This window comes from Pseudorasbora parva, chromosome 23 (genome assembly GCF_024679245.1).
Source record: "Pseudorasbora parva isolate DD20220531a chromosome 23, ASM2467924v1, whole genome shotgun sequence".
NCBI classification, from domain to species: domain Eukaryota; kingdom Metazoa; phylum Chordata; class Actinopteri; order Cypriniformes; family Gobionidae; genus Pseudorasbora; species Pseudorasbora parva.
In genome coordinates this window covers 5,407,845-5,426,119 of record NC_090194.1, presented here as the reverse complement: position 1 = coordinate 5,426,119, position 18,275 = coordinate 5,407,845, and the positions used below count along the sequence as shown (strand labels likewise).

The following is an 18,275-nucleotide window of genomic DNA, read 5'->3' as shown; positions in this document are numbered from 1 at the left end:
GCAGATTTTGTGCTCTCACACCCAAAGTGTGGCACATAAAGTACTCTCAGTACTAAACTTAGTTATTTTTCATTGCTTATTGCAATTAAACAGTCAAATACACACAAAATAATGTCAAAATGCTGGTCTTTGCGAGTCATGTTACAGTTGTTAAAGAAAACTCATGTGTAACAGTATAATGGATCCATGCATCAGGTCTTAAAGTGACAGCAGTATCTAGTGTCTAATATACCTGCTGCCAAATATTTATCTGGCAGTTTTCCCCATGGTATGAATGTCAAAAGTGTGGCTAGTGAAAATGCCACATTGGTTGTTAAAATAAAAAGGTTAATGTCAAGCCCTGGTTAATATTACTTTTAAAATATGTGTGGGGAAAAAAGCATTAAGCTTAATAAATAATCAAATTAAACAATCAGACTTGATTAATAACTCTTATAAATCTCGTAGACATTTGATCATGTATTATTTGATCTTAGTTTGAGTGAACTGATTCTCTGATTAACTATGTTTCTGCCCCTCTGGTGTGAATACCAATATCATTACTGTCAAAGGAAATCTGTGTTAAAAGTGAATGCTTTGTTTTCAGTTCAGGCAACATGATACAATTCAACTGGAAATTTTGAAAGACCCTTCCTGCATGCATTTTATGCTTGTATGGATTCTCCGACCTTCCTATCTTATGTACTCTCATGCATTTGCCATGCAAGGACAACGTAGGGCTGGGCGATATGGCCCCAAAAAAAAATCCCCGATTTTTTCACAAAAAAATTCGATTTACGATTTAAAACGATTTTTCCCCCCTCCTACTTAAAATCAATCTGCAGATGACAAAGAAATTGTTCAAAACAAGTTTTAACTTTATTTTGTTTAGGTAAAATTAAATATTTGCGGCTTGGTAGAAGTGCCATCTGGGGTGCAAAACTTTCAGCATGTGAATAACCCCCGACTATTCCACAGTATAAATGGGCACCATTTATTTATCTTTTGCAATATACAATATACATATCAAAGGTTTATGAATTGATATGCAGATAAAAGTCACTTTTATTAACAACAGTAATGTGCAAAAAAGTATAGGGAAAATGTAAATTTTATGCTCTTATTAAATATAGATTAGCATTGTTTTTCAATAGTCTCACACTGAACTGATCGACAGCTTCAGTGATTATTAAAGGAGCTCTTTACTTTACTGTAATTTCACAATTTGAAGAAAAGTTTAGTTTTTCCTGAGACTGTGACTTCGTACTTTTCTCCATACATTAGGGAGTGGCTAATAAATCAATAAGTGCTCTTCTGCTGGTTATAGTGGTGGGCATTTCATATCTTTTTTTAAAATAAAAATGCTACAAAATGGATTACACATTTTAAAAAAATAAACTAAAAAAAACATTCCACTATTTCTTTCACAAGACCCCCTTTAAACTTTTAGTTTTACAAACAATCACATTAAAAATAACATTACAATCGGATATTTAGAGCTTTGAAGTGCTGGAAATAAGTGTGAAGCTCTTGAAAACCATTGGAAAGTGCTTGAATTTCAATCTCAAAAGGTTGTACGAATCCTGAGATAAATAATGACAACAACAACATTAAATCCATGTGGTTTTACAGTAAATCATGGTGAATGTTGGTGATTTGTGACTGAAACCCCTGACCTTCGCTCCGCTCTGTTTGATCTGATATCTGTGGTTTATAACAGAATTGTGCGCCGACCGCTTCCACTAGATCACAGTAGCGATGGTTGGTGTGTTGATTTGAACGGTCTCTCACTGGATCACCAGCGCTGTGTATCGTGTCTGTCACGAGATTAGCCCGTGTGTGAGCGCAGCTTTAAATGAGTAACCTAGCGCGGTTCGGTTCAGACTTCAAACACACTTTGCAGCGGGTATTGTTAACTGTTCTGTGAAAAACTGAACCAATTACGAATGACACTGTATGTTGACGCTATCCTTGTTGTTTGTGTACCTCTGTGGCAAACGCGCGCGGGGAGTGCTGAGCCATTACGGGAGCCCAGAGGGGAGCATCGGCGGATTTTAAAGAGAAAGCCGATTTTCATTCACAAAAATCGTCGTAAACTAAAAACTCGAATTAATCCATAAAATCGATTTATCGCCCAGCCCTAGGACAACGTTCAAAAATGAATTATATCTAAATTTCCAAAATTTGAATGAAACTAGAGTTTGAAACCTCACAACCAATAGAGGGATGCAGCACTTGCAACAGGTTTGCCGTTATACTTCCAAGAAACCTGTTTAAAGCTAGTGATTTAATCCTATTCTATATCTTTTAAACCATCCAAGATTAAACAAATGGATAGATTTATCTGAATGTAACCCTGGTGGCATGACATTAATAATAACTTTAATATGAATGCAGTCTAAATTGCTCTATATCAAAAGCAAGCATAAAGCTTAAAAGGTTTTATTAGACAGTAATCAGGTGCAACAACTTGCTACCTGTTTGTCAGTATCTAATGTATCTGCTCTGTTAAAGGGTTAGTTCTCTCAAAAATTAAATTGATGTCATTAATGACTCACCCTAATGTCGTTTCACACCTGTAAGACCTCCGTTCATCTTCAGAACACAGTTTAAGATATTTAATATTTAGTCTGAGAGCGTATCTAAGTGTATGCACACTATACTGTCCATGTCCAGAAAGGGAATAAAAACATCATCAAAGTAGTCCATATGTGACTTTAGTTAGTTATTTAGAATCTCTGGAAGCATCGAAAATACATTTTGGTCTAAAAATAACAAAAATCACGTGACATTGGCGATCCGAATCATGATACGCTGATTCATAATCGTTTGAATCTTTATTTGAGGATTGAAAACAAATGTGGAAGAGAAGACAATGCTGAATAAAGTCGTGGTTTTTGTTATTTTTGGACCAAAATGTATTTTCGATGCTTCAAGAGATTCTAACTAACACTGCAGAGGTGTGGCAAGATTCCTCATTGCACCATCTATCTTTCAGTCTCTTTCAGAATGCAATCATACAGACCAAAAATGTGGCTTTAAGCCTAAAGGCTGCTTTACATAGTTGAACAAACTCAGGGTTACAGGATTAGTTTTGAGTTGACAAAACCAATCCAATCAGTCTTTGTTGGTGCCATGATCATCAACTTTCTCTGTCATCTTAGGCTTTGATCCTGAGTTTATGAAAACAATAGAGCATGTGCACATAAAAGTGAGACATCAGCAGGGAACAGCCAATCACATTTCATTTCACTCACTTCTCTCGCCTGCAGAATATTATGAGATTGAAAAATACATAGCACAAAGAAAAAAGCTGCCCATAAAAGAGGAGAACTAAAAGAAAACATCTTGCTATATATCAGTGCAAGTAAAAGTTGTGAAGTTAGTTTTTATATTTGCTAATATATTCACATGTGGTTAAAAGTTTTATCAACTGATTCTATAGCTTAATTATATTATATGCTTTATAATAACTGATCAACTGAAATGTGTAATGGATTAAGGGTATAATATTATTAATTACATTGTATTATTGCATAATATCCAAATCATACAAATAATTCTTATTTTAAAAAAAGTAATTGCTACTTACCAGCCTAAATAATAGAATATAATCAAACTTTAATAATGAAATTTGGATGAATGCGATACAAACCTTCAAAAGTCTGAATGTGGAAATGTTCAGAAAACAACAGTCGTTTTGGTTTTCATGTGTAAAATATCAACAGTGAACTTGGGTTTGCTTTATCAAACTATTATCTAAAATGAATAGCATAAACATTCAATGAATGTTTGATGAATTCGTAATTAGGGTTCAACTGATCTAAAGAAAGATTAATTTAAGGGTTAGTTCACCCAGAAATGGAAATTAGCCCATGATTTACTCACCCTCAAGCCACCCTAGGTGTGTATGACATTCTTCTTTCAGACAAATACAATCTGAGTAATATTTTTTTTAAATCTCCTGGCTCACCCAAGCTTTATAATGGCAGCCCAAAATTTGAAGCCCATAAAAGTGCATTTCTCATTATAATCGCCGTCCGTATTCAAATTACGAAAAATGATGGCGTTGGACATAGCGAAAGCGTTTTAAACCGCGAGAGGTGTTACATTTTCTTCGCAAGATGAATATGGTAGACGGTCCGCCGGAAACTAGATATTTACTTTATATGTTAAATATGGATATTTTTCTTACATAAACCCATCGATTCACTTTAAAATACCTTTATTAACCCCCCGGAACCATGTGGATTACTTTTATGATGAATAGATGCACATTTTTTTTAAACTTTTGGGCTGCCATTATAACGCTTGGAAGAGCCAGGACATTTTTTTTAATATAACTCTGATTGTGTTTGTCTAAAAGAAGAATGCCATATACACCTAGGATGGCTTGAGGATGAGTAAAACATGGGCTAATTTTCATTCTTGGGTGAACTATCCTTTTAAAGAAAATCCCTTTGCTGGTCTTAAGTATAGGATGATGAAAATTAAAAGCATTGTTAAAATATCAAAATTTGATTAGGAACTTTTAGCATTTCATAATATCTCACATTTTATAACAATTTCTGTATTGCCTTTGATTAAAAAAAATAAAAAACATACATCTCAGAGCTACAAATTTGAAAGGCCAAACATCGTTACTGATCTTTAAAATATGAGTCAAATTATAAATACCAGAGAAGGAACACTTTTTACATTTTTCTTTTAATAAAATCAATTTGATTAAAATATGAATATGATGTATTAGATATGCACTGCAATGTCACAAAGCCAATGTCCAATAGCAAAAACAATGTGGTATTTATAGTCAATTCTTACAGATTAGATTACGATGGACGGGTTAAAGGAATAACATGCTATACGTTTTATAATATGCCATAATATGATAATCAAATGTACACTTTGTGATTGATGCAGTCATTCAGAAAAGTAAATCATGTTTGAACAGACTGGCTCTTTGCATGATAAAAGGTTGAAGAATGAATATGTGTTTTATCTCGGATTGAGCACAACCCAATAAGCAGGTGATTATGTACAGACACGAGCTTAAAATCTGTGATGTAATGAGTGTTTGATCTGTAATGTTAAGGCATCAGATCCCAATTAGTCTGTGAATTTAAGCGATATAACAACCGATGAAAGGGAAAAACACATGGCATGAAGTGAAGGCGTACTTACAGAGCCACAGAATATGGAAATACGGTATTTGAAAGATGAGGATGGATCTGTCAGTCAGGCTGTATCATGCGATGAAGATGACCTACAAAGTAAAACAAACAAAAAAAACACACTGTGCCCTCAGTACAGGAATAAATCGTAGAAAGCAAAGCCAAATGCACCAAATAACGCTGCTGTCCCAAGTCCGACCTCATCAATCAGCCACAATTTAACTGTGCGTTGTAGATTTGATTCATTCGAGGCATCCGTGCACTGCTTCAGCTTCAAACTAAGGTGGCATCTTTGGTGTTATTGATGGAAGCATAAAGTTTTGACATTGCTCACAGCATACATTGAATTCATTTAATCTACTTCAGTTATGGCAAGCTGTAGTAACATTTGCTCCTTATAACTAATATTTACTAGTACTTTTAATGGTACGAACACAAAAGTGTCATTCAACATGACAGTGATTTACAGCAACAACAAGTGAACAGACAATGATTTTCAGATTACTACTAGATAGTTTGATCTCTTTTAGGTACCGCCCGAGTATCGGAAAAGGTCTTGTCGTTCGATACCAAATTTCGATAACTAAGAGTTTAATCTCGTCAATTTAAAACTTTTTAAAAAGTGGTTTTAGGAGGCGGCATCAAAGTCACGGCACTGATATCGAAAACGATATCCAGACCAATAGCTCTTACAACTTAAACATATTAGAATTCATTAATTTGACACTAGTGATAATTTATTGGATATTTTTGACCCTGTCTGTGAAATCCCAGCTAAAGTTGCATAATCTAATTATGAGAATAAGAGTCAAAGTAGTCATAGCCATAAAAATTACAATAACGTGTGTTTACTGCTGTAAAATGAAAGATACAGTATTTATTTTAATTTATAAGATGATAAATAAAGAAATTAATGATTTTATTGACTATATTGTCACTATATTTTCTTTTGTGTAAACAAAAATACAGTCTAAAAATCATACGTCAAAACATTGATTTCAATGGTCTCTGGGTTTACTATCGGTGCAGAAACACTTGCTGATTCTTATATCATTCAGTTCAGAAACTTATTTTTTCCCATTAGAAAGTGCACAAAGGCCGTAATATCAATCTGCACGAGGTCAGTGAGAGAAAAGCAAGAAAACTCTGACGGGTTCCGACTTTTCCTTGTCATCACCGAAATCTCAGGAACATCTTATTTGATTCATAACTTAGCATTCTGCCAAGATAACATCTTAGTTTAAATATATTTTATGCCTGCTATGTGTCAAAATAATTTGGTCTTTGGATACTGATGCTTGGGTTGATGACTTTCCTATCTGACATGGCGGCATCTATGAAGCGCAGGAAACAGAAGATAGATGATTGTTTAAACGGATTGTATGCTATTAATCTTGGTGAAATTGCACCCAAATTATGAAGTAACAGGTTTTATAGAGCAGGGGTGCCCAACCTTTTTTGAGCAAAGATTGTCAGTGTGCCGAGATCTACCCTGACTGAATTGATTAATATGCAATTTCAAATTCAGCCCCTAATTTCGTGGCTGCCATTAACATTCAGTTATAAGTCACTTATAAGTAATTTGTTAAAGGTGGGGTAGGTAAGAATGATCTAAAACACTTTTGTCCAAATTTGTTTAAACTTTCTTTATATGTCAAAACATAATTAAAATGTAAGTACTCTGAAAAAGAGAGTATAAAAATCAAGTGACTCTAGACTTTTTAATCTGCAATAAACACTGCTCATTATTTTCGTTCGGGACGAAACAAGTGATTGGCTTGGGCGACTGTCACTCTCTCTCGCTACCATGACAACCAACGCTTTCGCTACAGGATCTGCCCACACATGCGCGCACCCCTAGTAGGAAGAGCAAAAGCATTCAAAATGCACAGTGCCGGGTTTTGCAGTCAGCGAAGGCAAACAATGCAAAAAAAAAAGGAAGACAGTAGGCCTACAAGTAAAGGCAATCCATAAAAAGTCTTTGGATAAACAAAGAAATCAAACGCCAGTAATTATCAGCGTGGCTTTACAACGATGTCAAGAACTGAGGGACCTCAAGGGACTGAAAAACGACTCATTGCTGACTGTATTTCTGCTGGACAGGTAATCTTTCATTTTGATTATACATTTTTTCGGTTTATGTTTTTATGAAGCATGTATCACTAGCACATGTAGCTGCTTAATATAGCATAACATTACTTAGCATAAAGTTACAATATTATACACTTAGCCATTAACGTTAGTAGAGATGATAAATACTTAATATACTTAGCTCAAGTTGATCGCTGTCGTGTTGAATTTCGCAAAATTTAACTTTAGATAACAAAATGCATGTGTAAAAGCTAGTACACCGCATCCAGGAACGTTTTTTTAGAACTAAGTTAGCTTTAGCTACTACTAATCAACAATGCTTTCATTGTTGTTCATTGTTCAACACAGTATTTGTTATGAATTTTACACAAAATTTATCTTCATCGCAGTATAACTGATGTTATTGGATTTTTTTTAATCAATGCTACTCGTTTTTAGCTTTGCCTTATAAATATAACTAGCTTGTTACCGTATTAAACTAAAATATATTTTAAACTTTACCAGTATTGGTATTCTAGCTTGATAGTGAGTACTAAAAGACATCTTATTTGTTTATATTACTGATGAAGTTAGATTTTTTATTACATGTGATTCTGACATGATGTCACTACATGCACACTGCTCGTCTGAGGTAAATAATGCGTCTTCCAGCTGATTGGTCGGTGAGACGCGTTCATTTATTTTTGGGGCATGGCTTTGGAAAGAGCCCAGAAGGGAGAAAGTGGAGTGAATGGAAATAATGAGCTGTCTTTAAAACAGTCGTGAGAGGTCTACAGACACTCAAATTTTATACTTTCGTTTTTAGAGTACTTACATTTTAAATTATGTATTGATATATAAAGAACATTTAAATACTAACCAATTCTTACCTACCCTAACTTTAATGATGAACTAATCCAAGCATGGCTCTCCATTCATATTTATAAGTGATAAGCTAACATTTAACAAATGTTCCGTCATAAGTTATTTATAAATTATTAGTTAATGATGAACTAATCATTTACAAAACATGACAATATTTTTTATAACTTATTAATAAGTGGTATGTTAACAATTTAGAAATTAGCTGCAAGTTCTTATAAATAAATAATTGAAGTATTGATGTATTTATGTTTAAAACCTTTTTTAGTATCATCTCAATAAACAATGTAACCATCGATTAACCTCTTGAACAAATTATAAACATTTATTTATGTATCCTTAAATTGTAAGCGGGTCTGTGTTCAAAAGCACAAACATGCAGGATGCTAAAACAGTATTTTCAACAACAACAAAAAAAGTTTTCAGGGATGCAGGAATGTATCAACCAATAATCAGTATCAGCCAATAAAGGAAATTATTTTCTGTATTGGCCATCTGTTGATTGTTTAAAATCAGACGATGATCAGGTATGATTATATCCTGTCCATCAAAAGGGGGCAAAAAAATGTGTCAGACTGCAACTCATATTGTGTGTGAAGAGAATGTCTTGTGTTAAATTTAGGGCTGTCAAAAATATTCATTTAAAAAAGCAACATTAAAGCAGGCTCTATTTGACAATCACCTGTAGCCAGGTCCATGGTTTTTCTCTAGACTAAACATTTTTTAGTCACCTCCCATCTAATAAATTGTGAAGAGCTTTCAAATTCTATTTATTTTATTGGAAAATTCAAACAATAAATAGCATTCAGTTCAAGCGGCAGCACGAGTCTTGCTGAGTTATAGCATGAAAATACATGCATGAACATCAATAGGTATGTTTAAATATACAGTGCAACTTCTATCATCATTAGGGCTGGGTAAAAAAATATTGATTTCTCGATTTTAATTGATTGTCATTTTTTACGAAACGATATTGATTCTTAAATCCCAAGAATATCGATCCTTTTTTCAGTTGATAAAGGAACGGGATATTGTAGCGCACCTTGCATCCAATAAATCACAATAATCTTTGTGCTTTGTTACTATTAAGAAACAAAGTCTCAGATTTCAAGTTTTGGCGCTCTGGTGCAGCTCACGTGAACTCATGCACTTTAATACCAGTTACAGCATGAAATAAACATAAATGAGCATCTGAAAGTGTGTTAAAAGATAGAGTACATCATCTTACTGAAATCCATATGTCACATGAAATCAAAAAATTTGCATTTTAATAAATATATGCACAATATTAGATAGGTTATTCATGATAATTTGTAATGTTCTTCAATATTTAACTAATGTATAATTAATTTAAATAATGTTTATGTTATTTAATTTCAAAACGAAATTGGAGTAGAAATATGATTATGTAATTGAAGTTAATATTAAAACTTTTTTACTTAAAAAAACAAACAAAATTGAGTGTAATTTAAGTGTTTGTATACGAATGCATTACTTTTTACCTTCAATATTATAGTAGGCTAAAGTAGTAACTAGTGTTGTCAAAAATATCGATATTTCGATATGTATCGATACTGGAATATCTGAAACGATGCGATTCTCAGTTTTTACAGTATCGATACCAGCTGCGCTCTCCTCTCCGACCGAAAGCGAGTTGACACACACCGGTATATTCTCACTCAGCCCGGTTAACCTCTGAGCATGAACGCATGAATCTCTCTCGCGCGGATGACCTGAAAACACCAATAAACAAGTAAGCTGCATTTCAGCAATCTCCATTTGAGGTGTTCTGCTTAAAGTGTCATTCAGTCTACAGTTTAGACGTTTCTTTTCTCGTCAACGATATTACATGTTTATATAACGTTAGTCACAATGTAGGCTACGCAGTGACTGTGATGTACTCTGAAATACAAGCATGCAAAAACATCAAGGCCTACTTCAGTTCTCAAATATATAAATATATAACATATTTTAGCCTTGTCAAATCAGTCGTTTTAACTTGGTGGAAAAGGTAACGTTTGCTAGAAGGATCGGGTGAACGATCTGTAAGCAGCGTATCTACGGTTGTATTTTGTTATACAAAATAATATTAACCTTTGTCATTAGACACTATTTAGTTTTGTATGGTACTTGGAGATTCCTATTACTGTACTAGTATCTTGCGTTATCTAAACAATGCGGTCTCTCTAAGAAACTTTTAATTTAATCAAAACATTTTTTAAACAGTCAATAAGTGGATAAAATCCCTACTTTTTACTGCTTACCGCTACTTACTGCTTGCAGGAATACAGTTGCCCCTTTCTTCAGTTTAAGACGGTGAGCGAAGCTTGCTTGAAATGGGCCGAACAAACCAACGATTTTGAATTAAATTGTTGTGGTATCCGATTATAATAAACCTCAACCATGTTGACATATGAAAAGTCCTCACGTCTCCTGCACAGCCTGGAACATGACATGTGTGTCCATGAGAGCCGTTTTCGCTATCCTCAAGTGTCGCTTGTTTATCTGCAGTCCCGATGATACGGCTCCATCAGTTCCGCCTGACAATGAACATGTTTGGACAGATACAAATGTTGTGGGCGTACATATAAATGATCCCCAACGCTTGCGTCATGGTTGGCCTTATGTTGAGAAGCACTTATTTTTCCGTGGTGTTTTTCATTCACGAGATTTACATAAGTAGGAGGTAATGGTGTTTGAGACTCACAGTATGAGATGTCCATGTACTGAACTCTTATTATTTCACTATGGCAAGGTGAATTTAATTTTTCATCCTAGGGCACCTTTAAAATAGACAAAGAAAGCAAAAAAATATAATTATTACTTGAATAAAGTAATACAGTAGCTTTCAATCAATGTATATTGTTTATTGACGACTATATAGTTTTAATTGTAGCTTACATTTATTAATTCAATTTCATACTTAAATGCTGCTGTATATCTCTGAGCTGCCACTGTAAATCTATATATTTATTTATTTTATATTATACAATACACTAGGAATGTGTAAAAGGTTTTTTTTAAGTAAAGTTTTAAGTTTAAGTAAGGTTTTTCAAGTCTTTTAAGTAAAATAAAGAAAAGATGTAAGAAGTACATCTCGTAAATAAAGAAAAGAAGAGGTATGTATTGAACCGTGGACTAACTGTATTGTTGCATCCCTAGTTTAAACAAAACACTATAACTGGATTTTCATGTGAAAATGACAAGCTTTCTCTCTGGTGACATATGTCAGACTTCTCCAATCATTTAGTCCGCTTAAACTCAGCACTTGCAAGCTCACGTTTGTCTGCCTCCACTTTTGGTTACAACACCCACATCTCAAAATCCAATCAACAACCAATGGATTGAACCAAGTTCCCACCTTACATTTGATCTTTTTTTTGACGATCAGTTACACTTGGATGTCCAGAATTCCCTTTCATGGCTACGCATTCTCACTTATAGTCATGAATGGCCGCTCACACTGGGAGCAATTAAATTGCTAGACATCAGTGAGTCGCTACTGCTGGTTTACAGTCGCCGTTCATACTCATGCACGCTTGCATAAAATGTAACTCTACAACTTTTTGCATGGCTAACGGTCATAATCTTTTATTATTATGCTGAATCAATTACTTCCTGTTTGTTTTTACACTGCAGATCACTGTTAATGTGAACACCTGTTCATCAGCATATTTACATCTAATGAACAGTAAAAGTGAATTTAAATAATAGGGCTTTCCAAACTGTGCTTAACCCCAGGTTATCATCTTTCTAAACTTATCTGGAGTAAAAGTGCATTTCACACTTGTAATGTAGAAGCAGTAGCATTGCTTTTTACCCGGGGTTAACATAGTTTTTGCAGTGTTATCCTCCATTGCGATGCCAAAACTTCTACACTGTGAAGCAATGCAGTGTTAGAATGTTACGGCTAGATGCTTTGCAATAGAAAACCAAACGTGTGCCTCATATTCACTTGCTTTGGACGATCGTGGAAACACTGTGTGTGGTATACAGTAGGTTCAGCGTTGGAGGAGAAAAATATCAAATGGCGACGAAGAGGAGATCATTTCATTCTTACCTTTATAGTCCAAAAAATGAATTCAGGATAAACTTGATAATACAGGGCAATATATATTGAAATCATTGGGGTGTTGAAATCAATCGTTGCATTGATGCATCGCGATGTGGAAGAAATCTGCATCAATAACGTCATAGACCATAATCGATAGCCTACTGATGTTTCTCTGACATCATTTGTCACATATGCGCAAGTGTAAAATGGCACAGGGAGGTGAAATACAAAAGCGAGTGATAAAATGCACCTACAATTTTAACATTTACAGTGTGTGAATGCATGCACGTGAGTGTGCGTGCAAGTGTGTGAGCGTTATTGTAACCTAACTACACTACTTGACAGTTTCATGCATTTTTAGTATTCAATATTGTTTCTTAGACTTAAATGGCCCTGTCATCTGCAATGTTCAGACTTAAGTTGTGTTTGATGTATGCTATATTCTGAAAGTGTAAAATGAAGTAAGTTCATAAATTTGTCTGCTTTTATTCACTGACAAAAATGCAGCCATGTGCAATCATTTTGAAAATTGAGGACACAAGTAATCGCTGACATGATACTCGTAATCGACTTGAATCATGAGACCAGTGACGATTCACACCAATTATGAATACCCAGAATTAATTGTTAACCCCGTTAAAATTATGAGCAATGTGAAAGATTAATTATTTGGTTTTACCCTGGGGTTACTTACTATCAAGTGTGAAAATCCCCAATAAGACCTAGTAACGTTAATAAAGACACAAGTTAAGAAAGCAATGTTTATAAGGCTTGCCATACTTCAGATCGTTCATGTAGGTCGTATTAAAGCAAATCCGACACAGTTTTGTCGAGTGGATGGACGATCTGTACAGTATTGCAGCGTTTCGCTTTCAGGTACAGCCGGGGTGCTCTGTGTGTGCGTGCGTGTGTGTGTGTCCCTGCACAACTGTCGAACACCGAATCAAGAACTCCACAAAGCACCATGTCGACGATATCCTCTGATTATTTAAGCCATCGTGCTTGTTTTATAACTAATTTGACCCCTTATCTGAACTGTGCTCGGTTTGCATCTCGGTGCAAAATGTCGATCTGGGCTCTGACAAGACAGACAGCCGAGAGTCCATCTTGCTTTGGGGAAGATGAAGTATAAATCTCACTCCTGTCAAACTCCGCCAGGGCATTTTCAGAGAGAGATACCCCTCCACAAGCTTTCATTACTTAAACTAGGGGTTTTCAGGGCAGACTTTTCAGATGAGACGGTTTTGTGCTCGGGTTTCTCGCTCCGTTTAGTCAGATAGAATAAAAGTAGCTGGCTAGCCTGCTAGCCCCTGTGATGCGAGATTGCTCTAGCTCGCCTGAACGTGTCATTAGCAGACCCATATAATAATCGTACGGTCGGTCGTACATGTTAAATCGTCGTGAATTTCACAGAAACCCTGATGTTCGGTGAGAGCAGGTGTCACACTCGCATATCACAAAAGTTGTTTATGCAGAAGCACAACAAACTGGCACGTATTTCGCACGGTCTAAGCGAGAGCTCCCGATCAATCGGAACTCGGGCTTTTCAAAAACAAAATATGTTCAAGTTTTCAGTCATCACGGCATATGTGAAAGCAAACTTACCCCTGAAATCCGGTCGAAACGCCAGGGCCTTCTCATTCCAGCCTCAAACTTATTGACACATCAGAACAGTTCTGCACTGGCCGTCCGTACAGTAGCCCCACAGACACTTATATTTTTTACCGGATGCTTGGAAGGGAGCAACACCGCAGCGTGAAGTCGACAAAACTACATCACAATCGCGCCGATCACTCCGAAAACGAATAACGGTGGGGACCCAGTCACTTGGTGTTGGTACTTTCGTTTCAGGACAACAATTTTCTCGGTTTGTTTTCTCTCCTCCCCCTCCGTGCGTTCAAGTGTTCCCACTGACTGCTCTGTTATGAAGCCCGTGTGCACAGTGTGTGTGGATGTTCACAGCGCTGGACTCACTGGCCTACCGTGTCACATCATCATCATCCTCATCATCATCATTCAGTCGGTGTCCTGTCAGAAAATCCAGTCTAGTGCGAAATCTGATTATATTATATCTGGGTTCTAGCTGGTTGCATTACCTCCTAATGACCTGGTAGATGGTTTGCTCCTTGTCCATGATAGTTTGCAAGCTTTGACCAGCTAATGACCGGTCATTAGCTGGTCAAAGCTTGCAAACTATCTTGTCCAGCCAGAAACCAGCTACCATCTAATTAGTTTGTGAACAGTGTGTGGCTGGACTATATCACCATCATCATCATCATCATCATCATCGTCTTCATCATCATAATAAGCTGGTTGAGCAGTTAGGTTTCATAAACCAGTTTGACCACCTCACATGACTAGCTTGTAGCTGGTTTATTGCTGGTCTACCAGCTTGTTTACCATCTTAAACCAGCTACCAACCAGTGACCATACCAAAACACATCTAGTTAGTCTGTGAACAGTGTGTGGCTAGACTATCATCATCATAATTAGCTAGTTGACCAGTCACAAGGTTCCATAAACCAGCTTGACCACCTCACATAACTAGCCAGTGGCTGGTTTGTTGCTGGTCTAGCTTATTTACCATCTTAAAACCAGCCACAACCAGCAACCATACCAAAACACATCTAGTTTGTTTGTGAACAGTGAAGATAGCATCATCATAATCAGCAGATGGTTGAACAGTTACAAGGTTGATCACCTCACATCTCTAGCCGGTAGTTGGTTTGTTGCTGGTCTGCCAGCTTATTTACCATCTTAAACCAAAAAACAAACCAAAACACATCTAGTTAACTTGTGAACCGTGATGACTATATCATCATCATAAGCTGGTTGACCAGTTGCTGGTAGCTGCTAATTTACCATCTAAGCCCAGAAACCATACCAAAACACAAAAACTAGCTTCACCACCTCATATGACCAGCTGGTAGCTGGTTTGTTGCTGGCCAACCAGCTTAATGTCTATCTTAGACCATGTTACAAAAACATGGTTGACCATTTTAAGTTGGTATGAATGACATATAGCTGGTTTGTTGCTGGTCAGCTAGAAACCAGTAAAACGCTTTAAACACATTGTAGTAGATTAGTTGATTTGGTACATTCTAGTGCACAACATGACTACCCGTCACATCATAATTGTGTTTTATATATATGTGTGTGTGTGTGTGTATATATAAAATAATATATATATAATTATTTTGTTTTTTGCCACTAAGGGTTGACAAATCACCGTTTTTTGTTGTAGTTGTTGTTTTTTGCTTGTTAAAGAGCTTAATGACCATCTTAGATTAGCTAAAATGTTGCAAAAATCTACCTGACCACCAGCTGCCATTACTGGTTTGTTGCTGGTCTACCAGCTTAATGACCATCTTAGACCAGCTACAAATGTTGAAAGAACATGCTTGACTACCTTAAGCTGATATGACTGACTGATGGCTGGTTTGTTGCTGGTGAACCATCTTAGACCAGCTACCTTGTTACAAAACACACTTCTCATTTTGAACTGGAGGGTTTAGAGTCAAACCATTCTGCCTAAACTTCTGTGCTGCATTTAAGTTGATTCACTGCACCTACTTCTAGAGGATGACACCACCATGCTGGGAATGCTTTTCTGATTCAGATCCACTATCTCTCTAGAGCTTCCTGGATGTTGTATATTAGTGTCAGATCGACGTTACGCTGGTGAAATAAAGTCTAACAGTGCATGTGCGTCGCCACTTACCTGCAACAGGCCACCAAAGTGACTTAACAGCTTCGTTGTCCACCTCTCGCACCCCTTCGATGGTGTCTTTCTCTGTTCACTTTTTTGTGTGTGCAACATACAGTCTACTGTACATGCAGTGAGTGAAAATATAGTTTTCATGTAAGGACAGTTATGATTGGCCGGGCGCTTGAGTGACAGCCCAAGACAACCACTCAGAGTGCGCGAAACATTTCGGCACGGTTCCGAGATAGAGAGATTAAAACCACATCTTCATAATGTCCTAGACATTAACATAACACACAAGACACACAAGAGTTACAGAAGAAGTGTGCATTGTCATTCATTAGATCAACAGGGGGTGTGAATTTATCGATATAGAGACGCCATCAAGAAAAAAAGAGAGCGAGTGACATACGCTTCACACTAAACAGTCCCCGAGTGCAAAACACACATTAGTGAACAACATGGATGTATTTGCCCTGTATTCACTCTTTACATACGACTATTGAATGCTCAGTGTGGTTAAGAGACGATGAACCATGCATGTGAACATTCGTGTCACAGCCTCGATCGTTCTCACACACACTGGTCCACGGTTTTCCTGTCGCGTTGCCCTCTTTATGAGAGTTTTTCTTGATACTGATCTACGTGCTAACACGAAAGTGGACATCGCATTATCACCTCTACATATCGCTTTGGTCATACACGAGCTGTAATAAAACAAGCTATTTATGTTCACGTTGATATTGATGAATGATGATGAGGATCGAGGAAGAGGAAGAGGGGGGGTCAACAGAGGCAGAATCGTACCTGAGCGACGAGATGTTTTTATAACTGTTAAGTTCACGCTTTTCTGCCAATCTTTCGTGCAATATGACATTAAACTTTATTTTCGCTGGGGGAAAAAACTAACAAAAACAACATACCAGCCTAAACTGGTTTGCTGGTTTTAGCTTTTCTCCCAGGCTGGTTAAGTTAGTCAGCGTGCGTGCTTGGCCAAGCTATTGTAAACCAGCTAAGACCAGCAAATCACCTAGTAGGCTAGCTAAACGTTTTACTTTTTGTAGTAGCCTATAGCCTAAATGTGTGCACTCCTATCTTTTGTAGTGAGCTACCTTGAAAATGTTCTACAAGATACATTTGACAAATTTATAGATTATTGCTATTTTCTCTGACGGACTATGAAAAGTTATAATGCTTAGTAAAGAATGTGATGGTTACTTGACTATAGCTTACTTAAATTTAATGTAACTGAATCACTGAGTTTGTCACTTAGCCTGTTTATCATATTTTTATGAGTTATGCAGCAAAACCACATGAATGTGAAACGTGATATTCCATAAGAAACCATGTGATTATTAATTACTGCTTAATGAAAGTGGATTGACTGTAACAAAACTACCACTCAAGAATCAGCCTCTGTAAGTTAATCTAATGGGCCAATCATTAACCTCCTGGTCAGATAAGTTTGATGAGACATTCTGTTCCCACAAAAGTTGTATTTTGATTAATCACATTAAAACAGCATGAGGCTTTTTGTAAAATGGAGCCGTTGAGAGATTGAAAGAGAGAGTGAGTTGAGGAAAATCACATTAATGACTGATCAGATTATTGCTTTCAAAAGAAGTGTTTTAGAAATAAATCAAGGTGTTTGCTTTGGTCTTTATTAACCCTTCCCATCTTTCAGAGTCCTGAGAGTGATAATAAGGGCTTCAGAATTCCATTGTCCCCTTTCTGTAAACGGCTCCTTTGTGTACAGTCCCTCTCTTTTGAGAGGGAATTATATCCTGTTGTTTAAGACTCTAAAACGTATTAAATGCTGCGTGTATTGTAAAATTAATTTGCATATCTTTTTGTTCAGTTTTGGAAAACCTGGAAGTTTCAGTGAATTTTAAAATTATGAATATAAGCCTACACCGATCAGGCGTAATATTATTAAATAAGAGATTAACACTGATCATCTCTTCATCATAATGTGTGGGATATATTAGGCAGCAAGTGAAAAAAAAATCCTCAAAGTTTCCTGAAGCAGGAAAAATGGGCAAGCGTAAGGATTTGAGCGAGTTTAACAAGGGCCAAATTGTGATGGCTAGACGACTAAATCAGACCATCTCCAAAACTGCAGCTCTTGTGGGGTGTTCCCGGTCTGCAGTGGTCAGTATCTATCAAAAGTGCTCCAAGGAAGGAACAGTGGTGAACCATCCACAGGGTCACGGAGGGCGAGGGCTCATTGATGCACGTGTGGAGCAAAGGCTGACCCGTGTGGTCCGATCAAACAGACGAGCTACTGGAGCTCAAATTGTTCAAGAAGTTAATGCTGGTTCTGATAGAAAAGTGTCAGAATACACAGTGCATTGCAGTTTGTTGTGTAAGGGCTGTATAGCCGCAGACCAGTCAGAGTGCCCTTGCAGACCCC

General features: G+C 36.5%; 1 protein-coding gene across 6 annotated transcripts in view; it reads right to left on the bottom strand.

Moving 5' to 3' along the window:
- Positions 1-15,985, bottom strand: part of LOC137063075 (HMG box transcription factor BBX) — a 51,304-nt gene extending 35,319 nt beyond the window's left edge. For 2 of the 6 annotated variants that reach the window (XM_067434108.1, XM_067434107.1), the window contains exons 1-2: positions 13,762-14,096; positions 5,161-5,242 (exon numbers count right to left, since the gene is read on the bottom strand). The gene's annotated coding sequence lies outside the window, so the exon portion shown is untranslated. Of the gene's footprint in view, positions 1-5,160; positions 5,243-13,761; positions 14,097-15,877 lie in introns of those variants that run through there. The other 4 variants (XM_067434104.1, XM_067434103.1, XM_067434106.1 and 1 more) reach the window with 4 other exon arrangements.
- Positions 15,986-18,275: the final 2,290 nt, after the last annotated feature.